General features: G+C 36.9%; 1 long non-coding RNA gene across 1 annotated transcript in view; it reads left to right on the top strand.

The window, feature by feature from the left end:
* The window catches only part of LOC121019303 (uncharacterized), a 57,427-nt gene that overhangs the window by 1,401 nt on the left and 40,033 nt on the right, over window positions 1-15,993 (top strand). The window lies entirely within an intron of this gene.

Raw genomic sequence — 15,993 nt, 5'->3', positions numbered from 1 at the left:
TTTTCTGTAATCTGAATATTGAACTGTGCTGTGACTGGGTTGGCAGCAGCCTTGCTGTGCTTTCTCTTTTCCTTCTTCCTCTCCTCCTCCTCCTCCTCCTCCCCCCCTCCTCCTCTTCCTCCTCCTCCTCCTCCCCTTTTCAAGTAGTGCCTTTGCAGTTAAGCTTCCTGTGTAGAGACAGCATTTCTTCTTCCAGAGGGAGTCAATGTTGTCACCTCAGTTCACAAATTCATGCAGCCACCTCCAGGGTGGAATGCAGCACCTGCTAAAACATTCCCTGAAAGGAAGCCCAGGGAGCATTTCTCTGCACTTGCCTTAAAAGGCTAGATTTTGTCTTAAGGAAGTTTGGAATAGACCTTAAAATAGATGGGAAATCTCATTTGGAATTAGATTCATTGACCTCCATCTTTCTCTACATCTATTGATCTTGACTGACTTTTTAAGTTTATTTATTTATTTTGAGAGAATGAGTGAGTGTGAGGGCTCTGGAGCAGGGGAGGGGCAGAGAGATGAGAGAGAGAGAGAATATTCCAAGCAGGCTCCAAGCCCAGTGTGGAGCCCAACGTGGGGCTTTATCTCACTACCGTGAGATCACGACCTGAGCCAAAATCAAGAGTCAGTTGCCCAACTGACTGAGCCACCCAGGTGCCCCTTGACTGACTTTTTTGAAGAAATTCTGTTGGTCCTAGAATCTGTTTCTATCTCACTTTTTACCTTCCTAGACATTCCTGTTACCAGACTAGGCCAGACTTAGGCAAATTCCAACGGTCACTTCTGAGATACAAAAACTTGTTTTTATCTGATAGGATTAAGGTAGCTAACAAGCAGCCATCTGGACGATTTAAGGACGTTTTTAAAGAAGCAAAAGAAAGAAAAAAACATTAGAACAATGGATTTCTTGCTTTCCATTCTCTCAGAGACTAATAGCAATTACAATGATAAAACTACAGTTTTTCATCCTTTACATATAACAAGTTATTTGTTGGTAATGTTGAAATAAGGTAGTATTGTTTTACTCATTTTTTTTAAATTTTTTTAATGTTTTTATTTATTTTTGAAGGAGAGAGAGAGACAGAGCATGAGCTGGGGAGGAGCAGAGAGAGAGGGAGACACAGAATTCGAAGCAGGCTCCAGGCTCTGAGCTGTCAGCACAGAGCCTGATGCAGGGCTGAAACTCACAAACTGGGAGATCATGACCTGAGCCAAAGCTGGACACTCAACCGGCTGAGCCACCCAGGCGCCCCTGTTATACTCATTTCATAGATGGGGGAACTGAAGCATAGAGATAAACGACATGCCCAAAGTCACACAGATAGTGACTGGCAAAGCCAGGGCTCAAACCCAAACATTTTGGCTTTAGAGCCCAGTGCTTAACTAGCTACACTGAACTGTCAACTTAGAAAGAACAACTATAAACTGATTAAAATACTTTAAAATATTTAGAAACATATTTAGAAACAGCAACAGACCAGGAAACAGGGAATCTTTGCCCTCCATAGCTGTGCCCCTAGACCACTTATATCTCTGGACCTATTTTCTCAGCCATAATACCACTGCTGTCCTGCAACTCTTAGTAATTCTCTTGTTCCTGAGTGTAGAATAATCAGATTTTTTAAAAAATCAAAGATCAACCACGATAATCTCAAACTCCTCCCACACTTACTTTCTGTATAATTTGCCCCACCCTTCCTTGTGTTCCTTCCTATTCATCTTTTTCATGTATATTGTCACCTCAAGTACTAAAAGTCAGAGAGCAGTCTTCTACTTATCTCCACTTATCTCCTCGAACACTCAATGCAGTAGTTTGTATCCTTACCAGTTCTTAAATAAGCCAAGTAATTGACTTCAAATGAAATATGACATAGAAGAGAGCAATCTGATTAAGGTAGAAAAAATTGATTTGAAGTAGTCTGAACTAGGTAAGCTTGAACTCAGTCCAGGAGATACTATGGATAAATAATCAAAAAGAAGAGGGAAAGAGACATTACCATGTATTTTCCATATGCTAGTTACTGTCTTAAGCACTTAAAATATTATCTTGTTTAATCCTCATGTATGCATCTCTGTGAGGTAGATACTATTACCTACTATTATTAAAGTAGATACTATTATACTATTATCCCCAGTTTTACAGATGAATGGTGAAGATTTTATTAGTAGCAGAGGGATGTGTATGGTTTGTGAGGTTTGCAGAAAATTATTTGTTCTGTGATGTGGCTAACTCATGTCACAGTAAACCCAGTTATGGCAAATGTGTGGTGCATCCTTAGAGGAAATCAAAGGGAAGGGAACCAACATGAATTAACTACCTTAACTAAGGCCCCCACTGTGTTGGATATTTAATTATATCATATCATAATACACCTATGAGGTGTTCATTGCTTTTATTTTGTCAATGTGGAAACAGGCTCAGTGGGGTTAATGTATGTCAACTGTTGCTACATAGAGCCTATAAAGGGCAGAGGCAGAATCAAAACCTGACTCACCTCAAAACCTTTGTAATTTTCACTATACCATGTAGCCATTCTATATTGCCAGCTTTTAGTCCAATGGAATTTATTAGAAACGCAGATTATCAGGCCCTACTCAGATCATTAACTGATTATTAAATAATGAACTAATCTAATGCATCACTTAAGGGAAAGAACCATATACATTTTTCTCCACTTTTGGTTTAATATTTTTAAAAACTTTTTAAAATTTAAATGTTTGTCCTGTTCAACTGAAGTATAATTGACATATTTATCATCATTGTCTTTTCTCCAGCACTAAAAATGATACACAGGGATACAGTTTTCAGAAATTCATTTTCAGCAATTCCTTAATGCTTAATATGAGAGCAGAGGGTTAAAAGTGAATAAAATATAATCCTCACTTTCAAGGAATTTCAAATATCCTGTAAAATTAAGCGTATTAAAATGATAGAGGGAACTAACTCTGGTAAGAAAGGCACAATCAGAGTAAAAACAGCTAGAATATATTTATGTAGGGACAGGGGCAGTAATCCCCTTTCACCAGCCATCCAGGTGATTCTGATTCATATTCAAGTTTGAGAACCACTGTTTAGCAGAAGGGAAATTATGACAACCATCTTCCTCCTTTGAAAAGGACATTCATTGTTTTTTGTTTTCTGGTTAGAAAAGTAATTACATAATCATTGAAGAAAGTAAGTCAGCTCAGAATAAAAATCACTCAGAGATAACTGCTATTGACTTTTTTTTTTTTTTTTGCATTGACTGATTTCATGAAGCTCAAATTTTTCAGGGACTTTTCAACATATCCAGTCCAACAGCCTATTGGAGGTCTTAATCCCCTTTCTCTTTTTAGTTGCCCTATAAATCTTTCAGCTATTCCTCCTGCTGTGTTTTGCTACTTACTGTTACTGCAGAACTTTGAATGTGCCTCCATTATAGCCCAAATCAGTTTGTACTGTCATTGTTGGTTAACCTATTTATCCCTTCAGGATTACATTACACTCATCTTTCTTTTTTTTTTTTAGATTTTTAAAAAATGTTTATTTATTTTTGAGAGAGAGACAGAGTGAGAGCAGGGGAGGGGCAGAGAGAGGGAGACACAGAATCTGAAGCAGGCACCAGGCTTGAACTGTCAGCACAGAGCCCAATGTGAGACTGCAACTCATGAACCCCAAGATCACGACCTGAGCCAAAGTCAGAAGCTTAACCGACTAAGCCACCCAGGCGCCCCCACACTCATCTTTCTGTCCTAAGCAATGGACTCACACATACGTAGCAGATATTTAATAAATATTTTGAACAAATGAATTAGTAACTCAATGGAAAAAAAATCTATCAAAATACTGAAATGTATTTAATGCTTCTTAGCAGCGTCCTAATTAGATTTGAGCTCTAATAGTCTAATTAACCACAGAAATGTTCTTTTAGAAGAATTTTTTCTAAAACTTTCTAGACCTGAAAGTCCACGTTTAAGATCAGTAAATCTCAGAGGATTAATAAAGAAAATGTATGGGTTATTCAGTCCTCCCTAACAACGTAAAAGGCACCTGAGACATTCTAGGTCACTCATGTTTCTACTTTCTCCAGCAGTTTATTTAGATGTCATTAGTTTAATATCAATTTACCTTGAATTTTCATTCTCCTCCAGCAACTACTGCATTTCTCTGCACCTCTTTCCAACAAAGTTCATCAGTGCAACTGTCTATCCTTGCCATCTCTACCAATTCTCATTACTACGTCCAATAAGCAGTCTCAGTCCCTTTTTAAAGAATTCATTTTATTTAAGGGCGCCTGGATGGCTCAGTCAGTTAAGCGGCCAACTCTTAATCTCAGCTCAGGTGTTGATCTTAGGGTTGTGAGTTCAAGCTTCGTGTTAGGAATCTATGCTGGGTGCCTACTTAAAAAAAAAATAAAAATAATTTTAAAAATAAAAAATAAATAAAAACTCATTTCAATTTATTTAAACAAACAGACAAAAAACCCAGTTCACCCATTTCTCCCACCCGTCACCCCCTGCCTCTGGCAACCATCAATCTGTTATCTGTACCTATGAGCTTAAAATATATGTTTTTTAGATTCCACATGTAAGAAAGATCATATGGTATTTTGTTTTGTCAGACTTATTTCACTTAGCATAATGCCCTCGAGGTCCATCCATGTTGTTGCAAATGGCGAGATCTCATTCTTTTCTATGGATGAATAATATTCCATTGTATATATGCCACAATTTCTTTATTCATTTTCCACTGATGGACACTTAGGTTTCCTTATCTTGGCTATTGTAAATAATGCCATAATGAACATGGGAGTGCAGATCTTTTTGAATTAGTGGTTTTGTTACCTTTGGATAAATACGCAGAGGCAAAATTGCTGGGTCATGTGGTATTTCTATTTTTAATATTTTTGAGGAACCTCCACACTATTATCCATAGTGTCTACACCAACTTACATTCCCACCAGCAGTGCATAAGTGTTCCTTTTTCTCTACATCCTCACCAACATTTGTTATTTCTTGTCTTTTTGATATTATTCTAACAGGTGTGAGGTGATACCTCATTGTGGTTTTAATTTGCATTTCTCAGATGATTAATAATATAGATCATCTTGGGGCATCTGGGTGGCTCAGTCAGTTAAGCATCTAACTGAGGCTCAGGTCATGATCTCATAGTTCATGAGTTTGAGTCCTGCATGGGATGAGCTTGAGCCCCACATCGGGTGAGCATGAGCCCCACTTTGGGTGAGCCCTGCTCTCTCTTTCTCCCTCCCCTCTCTTTCTTTCACCTGGAGGTCTCTCTCTCTCTCTCTCTCTCTCTCTCTCTCTCCCTCCCTCCCTCTTTCCTCCTTCCCCTCTCCCCCTCTCTCTCCCTCTCACTCATTTGCTCCCTCTGTCTCTCTCAGGAAAAATAATAATAATAATATAGAGCATTTTTTTATGTACCTATTGGTTATCTGTATGGTGTGGGTTTTTTGGAAAAATGTTCAGATCTTCTGCCCATCTTTTAATTGGATTGTTTGAGGGTTTTTTTTTCTTTTGGTTATTGTTGTTTTTTTGATTTTTGTTTGTGTGTTTGTTTTTTGCTACTGAATTGTATGAGTTCTTTATGTTGTGGGTATTAGCCCAGTATCAGATATATGATTTGCAAATATTTTTGCCCATTCAGAAGGTTGCCTTTTCATTTTGTTGATGATTTCCTTTGCTGTGCAGAAGCTTTTTAGTTTGGTGTTTATTTTTGCTCTTGTTACTTTTGGTGTCAGATTTTTAAAAAAATCACCTCCAAGATCTATGTCAAGGAGCTTATTACCTCTGTTTTCTTCTAGTTTTATGGTTTCAGGTTCAAGTCTTTAATCCATTTTGAGGTAATTTTTGTGTATGATGTAAGATAGTGTTCCAGTTTCATTCCTGTATTCTTATGCATGTTTTTCCAACACTATTTATTGAAGAGAGTTTTTTTCCCCATTGTATATTCTTGGCTTCTTTGTATTAAATTAATTGGCCATATGTGCATGGGTTTATTTCTGGGCTCGCTGTTCTGTTCCAGTGATATGTTTGTTTTAGCTCAATACCATACTGTTTTAATTAGTATAGTTTTGTGACATAGTTTGAAATTAGGGGGCGTGATGCTTTTGTTCTTCTTTCTCAAGATTGCTTTGGCTATTTGGGGTCTATATGGTTCCATACAAATTTTAGGATTTTTGTTCTATTTCTGTGAAATATGCCATTGATATTTTGATAGTGATTGTCCTGAATCTGCAGATTGCTTTGAGTAGTATAAATATTTTAACAATGTTAATTCTTCCAATCCATGAGCATGGAATATCTTTCCATTTATTTCTGCTATGACATTTTGATCAATTTCCTTTTAGAATTTTTTTCTGTATATAAATACAGTTGGGTTTTGTTTGTTTTTTTGCCATATTGAATCCCATTGCATATTTGACATATTCTGTTTTTTCATTTAATAGTTTCTCACTTCATTATATATTCCCCAGAAACATTATTTTTAATGAATGCTTAATGATCAGTTCTTTACTATTGAATATTTTATTGTTTTATTTTCAAATTTTTACTGTTTTATGTATATATTATATATATGTATATTACATTTACATATTATATTATATATATTTATATATATGTATTTAATTATGTTTCCTCCAGGAAAATTATACTGATTTGCTCTCCACTCTTTGATTCAGTTAATATATATTAAACACTTACCATGGGTTATACCCCAGAAATTTTATTGCAATGAACAAAATTCATTCCTTGACCTCAAGGAACGTTTGGTCTGAAAAGACATTGAATCCTAGGTATTCCCATACCCTTGCAAAACACTGAATTTGTACAGTTAAAAGAGAAATCTATCCCATTTTGATAGGTAAAGATGGTGCTCATTGTTTTAATTGCCATTGTTTAAGTTAGTGAGCTTGGACACTTTTTCATTGACAGGGACTCTCTCTCTCTCTTTTTTTTTTTTTTTTTAATGTTTATTTATTTTGAGGGAGAGAGACAGGGTGTGAGCAGGGGAGGGGCAGAGAGAGAGGGAGACACAGAATCCGAAGAAGGCTCCAGGCTCCTACTGTCAGCACAGAGCCAGATGTGGGGCTCAAACTCGCCAATCGCGAGATCATGACCTGAGCCAAAGTCGGACACTTAACGGACTGAGCCACCCAGGCACCCCAAGGACTCTCTCTTTAACCAAACTTAAGCCAAGTTCCTCTGAGTCCTCTTTTTGACTAGATCTCAACCTTGGGCTCTATGCTTGGCCCACTTAATCCAGATTTAGCAAGAACCCTGCTGAGTCAGTTTAGAAAAACTCCCCCACCCTTGATATCTGATCAAATTTCTCATCCCACACTCTCCATATCTTATCACCTTGGCCTGCCTTCAGTAAGAATCCTATTGAGTCTGTCTAGCAAGAATCCCCCTAACCTTGATGTTTCTCCTCATAGTAATTTTCTATCCACTGACCCCCACCCTTGACTATAAATCTGTACCTCTCCTGGTTGAATTTGGACTTGAGCTCCATCTCTCTCCCCTACTACAAAACCCTTATTGCAATAGTCCCTCCTGAATAAAATCTTCCTTACTGTCTTTGACAAGCATCATGAAAGTTTTTTCTTTAACATCATATTCATTCATCAGTTGTTTAGTTAAGTACCTGTTACATGCTAGGAGTTGGAAACATGATGATAAATAAGGTAAATGTATCTCTTCCCTTACAGAGTTTATAGTCTAATACTCATTGGATGTGTATATTTCTTCATTTTAAAATTAAATCCTTTTCCATTTTTCTATTGGAGCATTTCTTCTTAATAGTTGATTTGAAAATGTTCTTTATGTATTCAATTCAATCAGTTTACTCAATATTGAGCTCCTCCAGTGTACAAGGCACTGTTCTAGGTTTAGAGAGGATGATAGGGTACAAGATAAACAAGGTTTCTTCTTGTAAGAGAGTTTACATTGGGTCAGGGTGAGAAAAACACAATAAGCAAACAAGTCAAGGAAAATGTTAGATAGGATTGAATGCCATACAGATAATTAGACTAGGGTGATGTGATAGAGTGTCTGAATGACTACTTCAAATTGGATGTTCAACTCTATATATTAAAAAAAATTTTTTTTTTGTTAATGTTTGTTTATTTTTGAGAGAAAGAGAGACAGAGCATGAGCAGGAGAGGGGCAGAATCCCTCCCCTGAGAGAGAGGGAGACAGAATCCAAAACAGGCTCAAGGCTCTGAGCTGTCAGCATAAAGCCAGATGCAGGGCTCGAACCCACAAACCTTGAGATCATGACCTGACCTGAAGTCAGACATTTAACCAACTGAGCTACGCAGGCACCCTTTTTATATATTAACAACATTAATTAAAACCCACTTCACATAAATGGGAAACCTTTTTCCCCAATTTGATCATAGGCTTTTTTTTTATAAGACTTTTTCTAGTTATAATACATAATAATTTTGTAAAATGATTGGAAATATAGAAAAGCAGAAAGAAGAAAATAAAAATAATTGATCTTATTATTCACAAGTAAACCCTACAACAGTCAGATGGATATCCTCCTGTCATTTTCAGTATGCATATAAATTACCTATGTACTTGTGTGCTAATAGTTTTGAAAAGAATATACTGCACTACAGCCTGCTTTTTCCACCATGCCTAGGACCTCTAACAGGCACTGAAAAATTTTAAGTGATAAAATGATAAGCAAAAATAGACATGAGGTTTACATACTTAAAAAATTATAAAATTTTCAATTTAGCTTAGATAGAGTAGGCAAGAAGATGGTTGGGCTATAAATGTTAATCAAATAAATAAATGTAAAATTTGAAGGTAAAAATTTTATCTCATTAACCACTCTATCCTCAGCACATAAAATAGTTCTAGGGAATCAGTGGTTTATTTTCATTCATTTGTATTTTTCATTCTCATGAGTATAAAAATATTCTGTCTCTTTTTTATTATATCCATTTCTCTTTCCAATTTTGTATGTTTATGTTTTCTCTCATTTAATAATTTATCAGACCAACTGTGTTTTCAAAGAAACTGGTAGATTTTTAAAAATCAACTGTGGAGAGTTTTCTATTTTCTAATTCATTATTTTCTACTTTTATATATCTTTTTCCTTTAGCTTTACTTAGCTTTATTTTGTTATGTTTCTAATTATTCAGATGGATATTTGGTTTATTTCCTTTTTTCTTATTTCAAAATAAAACCATTATAAGCTCAAAGTTTCGTTCAATCAATATAGCTTTCATGTGTCACAGAAGTTTTCACTGGTCTCTCATCAAATAAGTTCTAGATACTCTGACGGTGCCTGGACAGTGCCTGAGCCTCACATTAGATGTAGAGATTACTTAAAAAAAACAAAAATGTTAAAAAATAACACACACACACACACACACACACACACACACACACGCGCACACACACACACACACACAAGAAACCTGTGGATGTGTCTTTGTTGCCCTTACAAGTTAGAGAGAAGATACATTGGTTAACTATAGAATTCCTGAACATATTTTTTTCCTTCAAATCTTTAGAAATTTCCCCATTGTCCTCTAATGTTTATTGTTACAGAAAAGTCTAAAACCTTCCCTTTTTTTGTTCCTTTATAGTAAATTTTACTGTGGGATTCTTTATCCTTAAAATTCAAAACTTACAGGAGTAGGTCTAGGTAGTAGTTTCTTTTAATTAACCATGCCTATAGATTCAGGTGTTTTTTTCTCCTTAAGGAAGTTGTGTTCTATTATATATTAAAATACAATCTTTGATTATTTGCTTTAATTTTTTTAAGTTTTTATTTATATCAAAGTTATATTTGTCATAGTTTAAAGAGTCAAAGAGTTCCCTCTGGTTTGTTGTATAAAACAGGAGTCCCCCATTCCCTTCCCTCCTATTTCTCCCTTCCAGGAAGTAATTATTCTCACCTCTCTTGGCTGATTGTTTTGGTGCTTGTATTTAAATAATATGCCTTTATTGCCACATTTAGATTTTTTAACTTTTTGTCATAATCTATTAATTTCCCACTATGGTAGAAAATAACTTTGCTTCCTTTTTTCTCCAGCATCCACCACATTCAATTACTGTTCCCATGTCCATCTTGCAATATGGCTATATCATAATTATGGTTAGATTAGTAGTCCGTGTTTACATTATCATTAATAAGTAAACATTATTCACAGCTGAGCCACAGGGTATGATTATTTCTTTTCTTTTATCATATAATGTTTTGGTTTTCCTGGAGTCAATAACTGTCTTCTTTTTTCATTTTCTTAGTTTTCTATATACTTTTTACTAATTCAACTCCGAACTCTTACCCAGCTGTCAAGATGATCATTCACTTTAGGTGTCCTATCAATTTCATCTTTCTATATATTTCTAGGAGTCTTCTGACTGCTTTAGTTTGGCCTGCTTGCCTTCTGAGCCTGATAGGCAGTTGACATCCTATGATTTTCCTTCACCATCATCTTGGGAATTCCCTTTGCCCTCCTCCCATGCTGGAACCTCTGTTTTCTGTATCCCGTGTCTTCTTCCTGCTTCATCCTCTCATGTTGATGGAGCATACCCCCAGTACCTTCTCTAGAATAGTGTACAGAAGGTAAATTTTTGGAAAAATACTATGTTTGACATGTTTTTATTCTACTCTGACATCTAATTATTTGGTTAATATACAATTCTCAGACAGAAACAATTTTTTGCAGAATTTTTAAGGCATCACTCTGTTATCTTCTAGCTTTCAGGGTTGTTCTTAGGCAGTATAAAGCCATTCTGATAACTGATTCTTTGTATGTGAATCTTCCGCTCTCTCCCTCTCTCTCTTTCTTTCTTTCTTTCTCACTCCCTATAGGATTTTCTATTTGTCCCCAGTATTATTCTAGAAATACATATCCTGCAGTTTTGGAAATTTTTCTTAAATTATTTCACTGATGATTTTTACTCATCTCTTTTTTCCTTTCTTCTTTCTTTTTTTTTTTTTTTATTTTCTCCTCAATTTTCTATCTTTCTGTTTAAAAAGATTTTTTTTTGGTGGGGCACCTGGGTGGTTCAGTCAGTTAAGTGTCCAACTCTTGGTTTCAGCTCAGGTCATGATCTCATGGTTCATGATTTCGAGCCCCACATCAGTCTCTCTACCGAGAGTGAAGATCCTGCTTGGGATTCTCTCCCTCTCTCTGCCCCTCCCACACACACACTCTCTCTCTCAGAATAAATAAACTTAAAAAATAAAAATATTTTTGTTTGTTTTATTTTACTTGTAGAATAAGTTCTCACCTTTACCTTCCAGTTCTCCCATAGAATATTTGAGATATTTATCATATTTTTAATTTTAAGAACTCTTTCTTATTCTTTTCTTTTTTATATGATTCTGTTCTTATTTCATGAATATAATATCTCCTTGAGGATTAATGATTTTTGTTAGTTTATTTTCTTTTCCTTAGGTGGTTGCTTAGAGAAAGATCCTTGCCTTTATTTATTTAGCTGAGTTGGTCTCTTTATTTCATATCATGATTTTGCCTAACGTGATAAACCTTGACTGTGTATTCAGATTTAAGACTGGGGATTTGATAAGCTGACTGGAAACTAAGTGCTTAGATAGGATTTGTTGACTGTAATCAACACTACAGGGTAGCTCTAAAGTTCATTTCTTTAGACCTAAGCTGGTCAGATATCCCCAGAAAAAATGCTTCTAATATACTGCCTGGAGGCAAAGACCAAGTCATCTGTGTTAGAGAACCCCGTCAGGGGAGAGACTGAGAGGAGCCAGAATGCAGCGTACAGTTGCTTAATCTCAGCATCAGTGCTGTGCTTTGGTTTGTCAGAGGAGAGCTCCTCTGTTTTACTCTTTTCAGAGAAAAACTGTTAGTCTTTTACCAGGACTGGAGAGGGCAGTCACCTGGCCACTCAAAGGCAGGGGGAAGATCCAGACTGCTTCTTAAACTTTCAACCAGTTCTTCCACAGGTATCTTTTACAGCCAACTCCAGAGTCTTTTGAAGACTCGGTAGTATACATAAAGTTTATTGTCAGCTTTCTCCACTGCTGCCTTTGGAGGTACTCTTCTCTGGTCTGCTAAATATTTGCTACTCTTTTATTCTCTCAAAAGTTTAGTGCTGTTGTCCCCTGTACTTTTTTGTCTTGCTTTTATGGGTTTATGCCCCTAAAATCTCATATTTTCTTTGCAACAACTGTGTACATGTCAGATCTCCATTCTCTGTCCTTTTGAGTCCATGATCTCATCTCTCATCAGTGTCATGCCTTTGTTCATTTCCTCTACTTTCTCAAGTTTGCCCAACATACCATTCAGCTTGTTATTGCTTCTAATGTAGCTTTAAATTGTACATTTTAGTTTCCTTATAGGTTCCCCTTACCTTATCTGCCTTCCTTTGATTCTTACCTACCTGACTCCCAGCTCCCCCTTTTCATGTCCATTTGTATGTTTGATCTATTATCTCCTTTTTGTGTGTGTCCACTTCTTTTGAATTTTTATTACAAATATAAAGTCGATGCTTTTTTAAGAAATTGCTTTTAGTAAATCTTGTTCAAAAGGTAGCCTTCTACATCTTGAGTGCTGAATTTTCCTTTTTTATGTGGTAGAATCCTTTCATAAACCTATCAGAGGTTTTTTTTTTTTCCTGTTTAGTTATCCTTAGATAAGCAATGTTATTATGAGTCTTAATCTTTTTCTGAGTCGCTTAAGGTTGTTGGGTGAAGCTAATGGCCATCTACCCGGATGCCTTCTTAAATTGGGACTCAGCCTTTTCACTTTGGAAATTTGTTGCATTGACTTAAACAGGCACATTAAAGAATTGAACTAAGATGTACTTGTTATAAGTGATATAAAATGTAAACTGAAGTTCCTGAATTGGTCAGGGATGAATGTCCCTGGCCCATCCTTAGTGAGGCATGTATTCTTGAGATCTCTTTGCCATCAGTCCATATCCTCTTAGTTAGACTTTGAAGGTGAATGGTCTATGTCTAGGGAACAATAGGAAGCTACCCCTCATCCACATGGGCATTAAATCTAGGACTCTGGTCTAAATGCTTGAGCACTATTTGCCTGAATACTCATTGAACACCAGCATTAAGGATGTACTCCTAGGCATCTTATTCTGACTGCTTAGAATTGTGATACTGAAAGTGTGGTCTGTATAGTAGTGCCACCCCTTTAACCCTTCCTGGTGGGTCCACAATGAGATAAGCCCAGGAATTGATAATCAACACTTATAATATATACATTACACATAATTTACAATATCACCAATGTACATCACCAACACTTTGGAGATGAAAGGGGATATGATTCTGCATCCCCAGTTCTAGTATGTGGTGTTTTTTCCCCACACCACTAATTCTCTGACACCAGCTGGGTATCCTACAGTTTTACTCAATTCTGATCCTATTTACCTAGAGATAGCATCGGATCCCACAGGTTATGGGCTCAGTCACAAGCCGGGTTGCCCCCTGTGCATATGACTGACTGATTATAAATCGGAGGTTACAAAGACCCCCCTCCTTGGTTCCATTAGTATGTTACATGGGCTCACAGAACTTGGAGAAACATTTTACTTTCAAGATCACCATTTATCATAAAAGGATATAATTCCAGAATAGTGAGATGGAAAAGATGTGTAGGGCAAGGTACATGGGAAGGGGCACAGAGCTTCCATGCTCTCTCAGAGTCGTTCTCATGGCATCTCCACATGTTTACCAATATACAATCTCTCTGAAGCCCGTCCAATTGGGTTTTTATGGAGGCTTTATTACATAGGCATGATTGATTAAATCATTGGTCAATGGCAATTATTCAACCTCTGGCCCTGAGCCTATCCCAGGAGGTAAGGGGAGGAGGGTACTGAAAATCCCAACCTTTCAGTCACATGGTTGGTTCCCCTGGCAACCAGCCCCAGTCTTTAGGTGCTTTCCAAAAGTCACTTTACTGACAGAAACTCAGGTGTGGTTGAAAAGGAGTTGTTAGGAATAAAGACACCTTTATCACTCCTATCACTTTGGAAATTCCAAGGGTTTTAGGAGCTCTGTGGCAGAAGCAGGGATGAAACCCAAATACATATTTCTTATTATAAACCACAGTATCACAGGGGACAATTAATACTTATGCCAGAACAGTAGATATCATTTGTGCTTTCCACGCAAACTGGAATATGGTTTCTTCATCCTTAGATTTTACTAGTGGTGGAGCCCTGTGGACACACCTATCAAATGACCTCCTGAGTCTGTCTTTTCCTGAGTGTAATATACCCTAATTCTGAAATGCCAGACCCCACACACTGATAATATAGCCCCACAATTACACTTAAACCCCTGTGCCTACCACTTCCTAAACCATTCCTGGAAACTGACTTGATTGGACACTGGGCCTTGCCCACTTGACCCAAGGAGAGATTTTCTGCAGTGACTGTCTTTCCCCAAGAGGTATCTTTGAGGCTCTAGTCCTTAGCCATACCTCAATGAGGAGTCTTAATATATCATTCAAGGTCATGACCTTTGAATAAACCATTGAATGCTGCATTGACCTCAATTCAAGTGCTTCTTAGCAAATATTTTCCAAATAGTTCCTTTTGGACTTTGTATAACAAGAGAGCAGATTAGACCATGTTGAAATCTACAGTCTTTCAGCTGGGCCTCTGCTAGGAATATCTGTGAAATATCATGCAGTACTTGGGAATTATTATAATGTTCTTCAAATGTTTTTACTGACATAATCACTAATTTCATTTATTTATTTTTTTTAACATTTATTCATTTTTTTAAAAATTTACATCCAAGTTAGTTAGCATATAGTACAACAGTGATCCCAGGAGTAGATTCCTTAATGCCTCTTACCCATTTAGCCCATCCCCCCTCCTACAACCCCTCCAGTAACCCTCTGTTTTTCTCCATATTTCTGAGTCTCTTATGTTTTGTCCCCCTCCCTGTTTTTATATTCTTTTTGTTTCCCTTCCCTTATGTTCATCTGTTTTGTCTCTTAAAGTCCTCCTATGAGTGAAGTCATATATTTGTCCTTCTCTGACTAATTTCACTTAGCACAATACCCTCCAGTTCCATCCATGTAGTTGCAAATGGCAAGATTTCACCCTTTCTGATTACCAGGTAATACTCTATTGTATATATATATATACCACTTCTTTATCCATTCATCCGTCGATGGACATTTGGGCTCTTTCCATACTTTGGCTATTGTTGATAACACTGCTATAAACATTGGGGTGCGTGTGTCCCTTCGAAACAGCACACCTGTATCCCTTGGATAAATGCCTAGTAGTACAACTGCTGGGTTGTAGGGGAGTTCTAGTTTTCGTTTTTTGAGGAACCTGCATACTGTTTTCCAGAGTGGCTGCACCAGTTTGCATTCCCACCAGCAGTGCAAAAGAGATCCTCTTCCTCCGCATCCTCACCAACATCTGTTGTTGCCTGCGTTGTTATGTTAGCCATTCTGACAGGTGTGAGGTGGTATCTCCTTGTGGTTTTGATTTGTATTTCCCTGATGATGAGTGATGTTGAGCATTTTTTCACGTGTCGGTTGGCCATCTCGATGTTTTCTTTGGAGAAGTGTCTATTCATGTCTTTGGCCCATTTCTTCACTAGATTATTTGTTCTTTGGGTGTTGAGTTTATAAGTTCTTTATAGATTTTGGATACTAATCCTTTATCTCATATGTCATTGGTAAATATCTTCTCCCATTCCATCGGTTGCCTTTTAGTTTTGCTGATTGTTTCCTTCACTGTGCAGAAGCCTTTTCATTTTGATGAGGTCCCAATAATTTATTTTTGCTTTTGTTTCCCTTGCCTCTGGGGACATGTTGAGTGAGAAGTTGCTGTGGCCGAGGTCAAAGAGATTTTTGCCTGCTTTCTCCTCGAGGATTTTGATGGCTTCCTGTCTTACAGTTAGGTCTTTCATCCCTTTTGAGTTTATTTTTGTGTATGGTGTAAGAAAGTGGTCCAGGTTCATTTTTCTGCATGTCGCTGTCCAGTTTTCCCAGCACCATTTGCTGAAGA

Source organism: Herpailurus yagouaroundi, unplaced genomic scaffold, assembly GCF_014898765.1.
Source record: "Herpailurus yagouaroundi ecotype Mexico unplaced genomic scaffold, PumYag 221, whole genome shotgun sequence".
Classification (NCBI taxonomy): domain Eukaryota; kingdom Metazoa; phylum Chordata; class Mammalia; order Carnivora; family Felidae; genus Herpailurus; species Herpailurus yagouaroundi.
The sequence above is the reverse complement of the archived record's forward strand: the minus strand, read 5'-3'. Positions and strand labels throughout refer to the sequence as shown.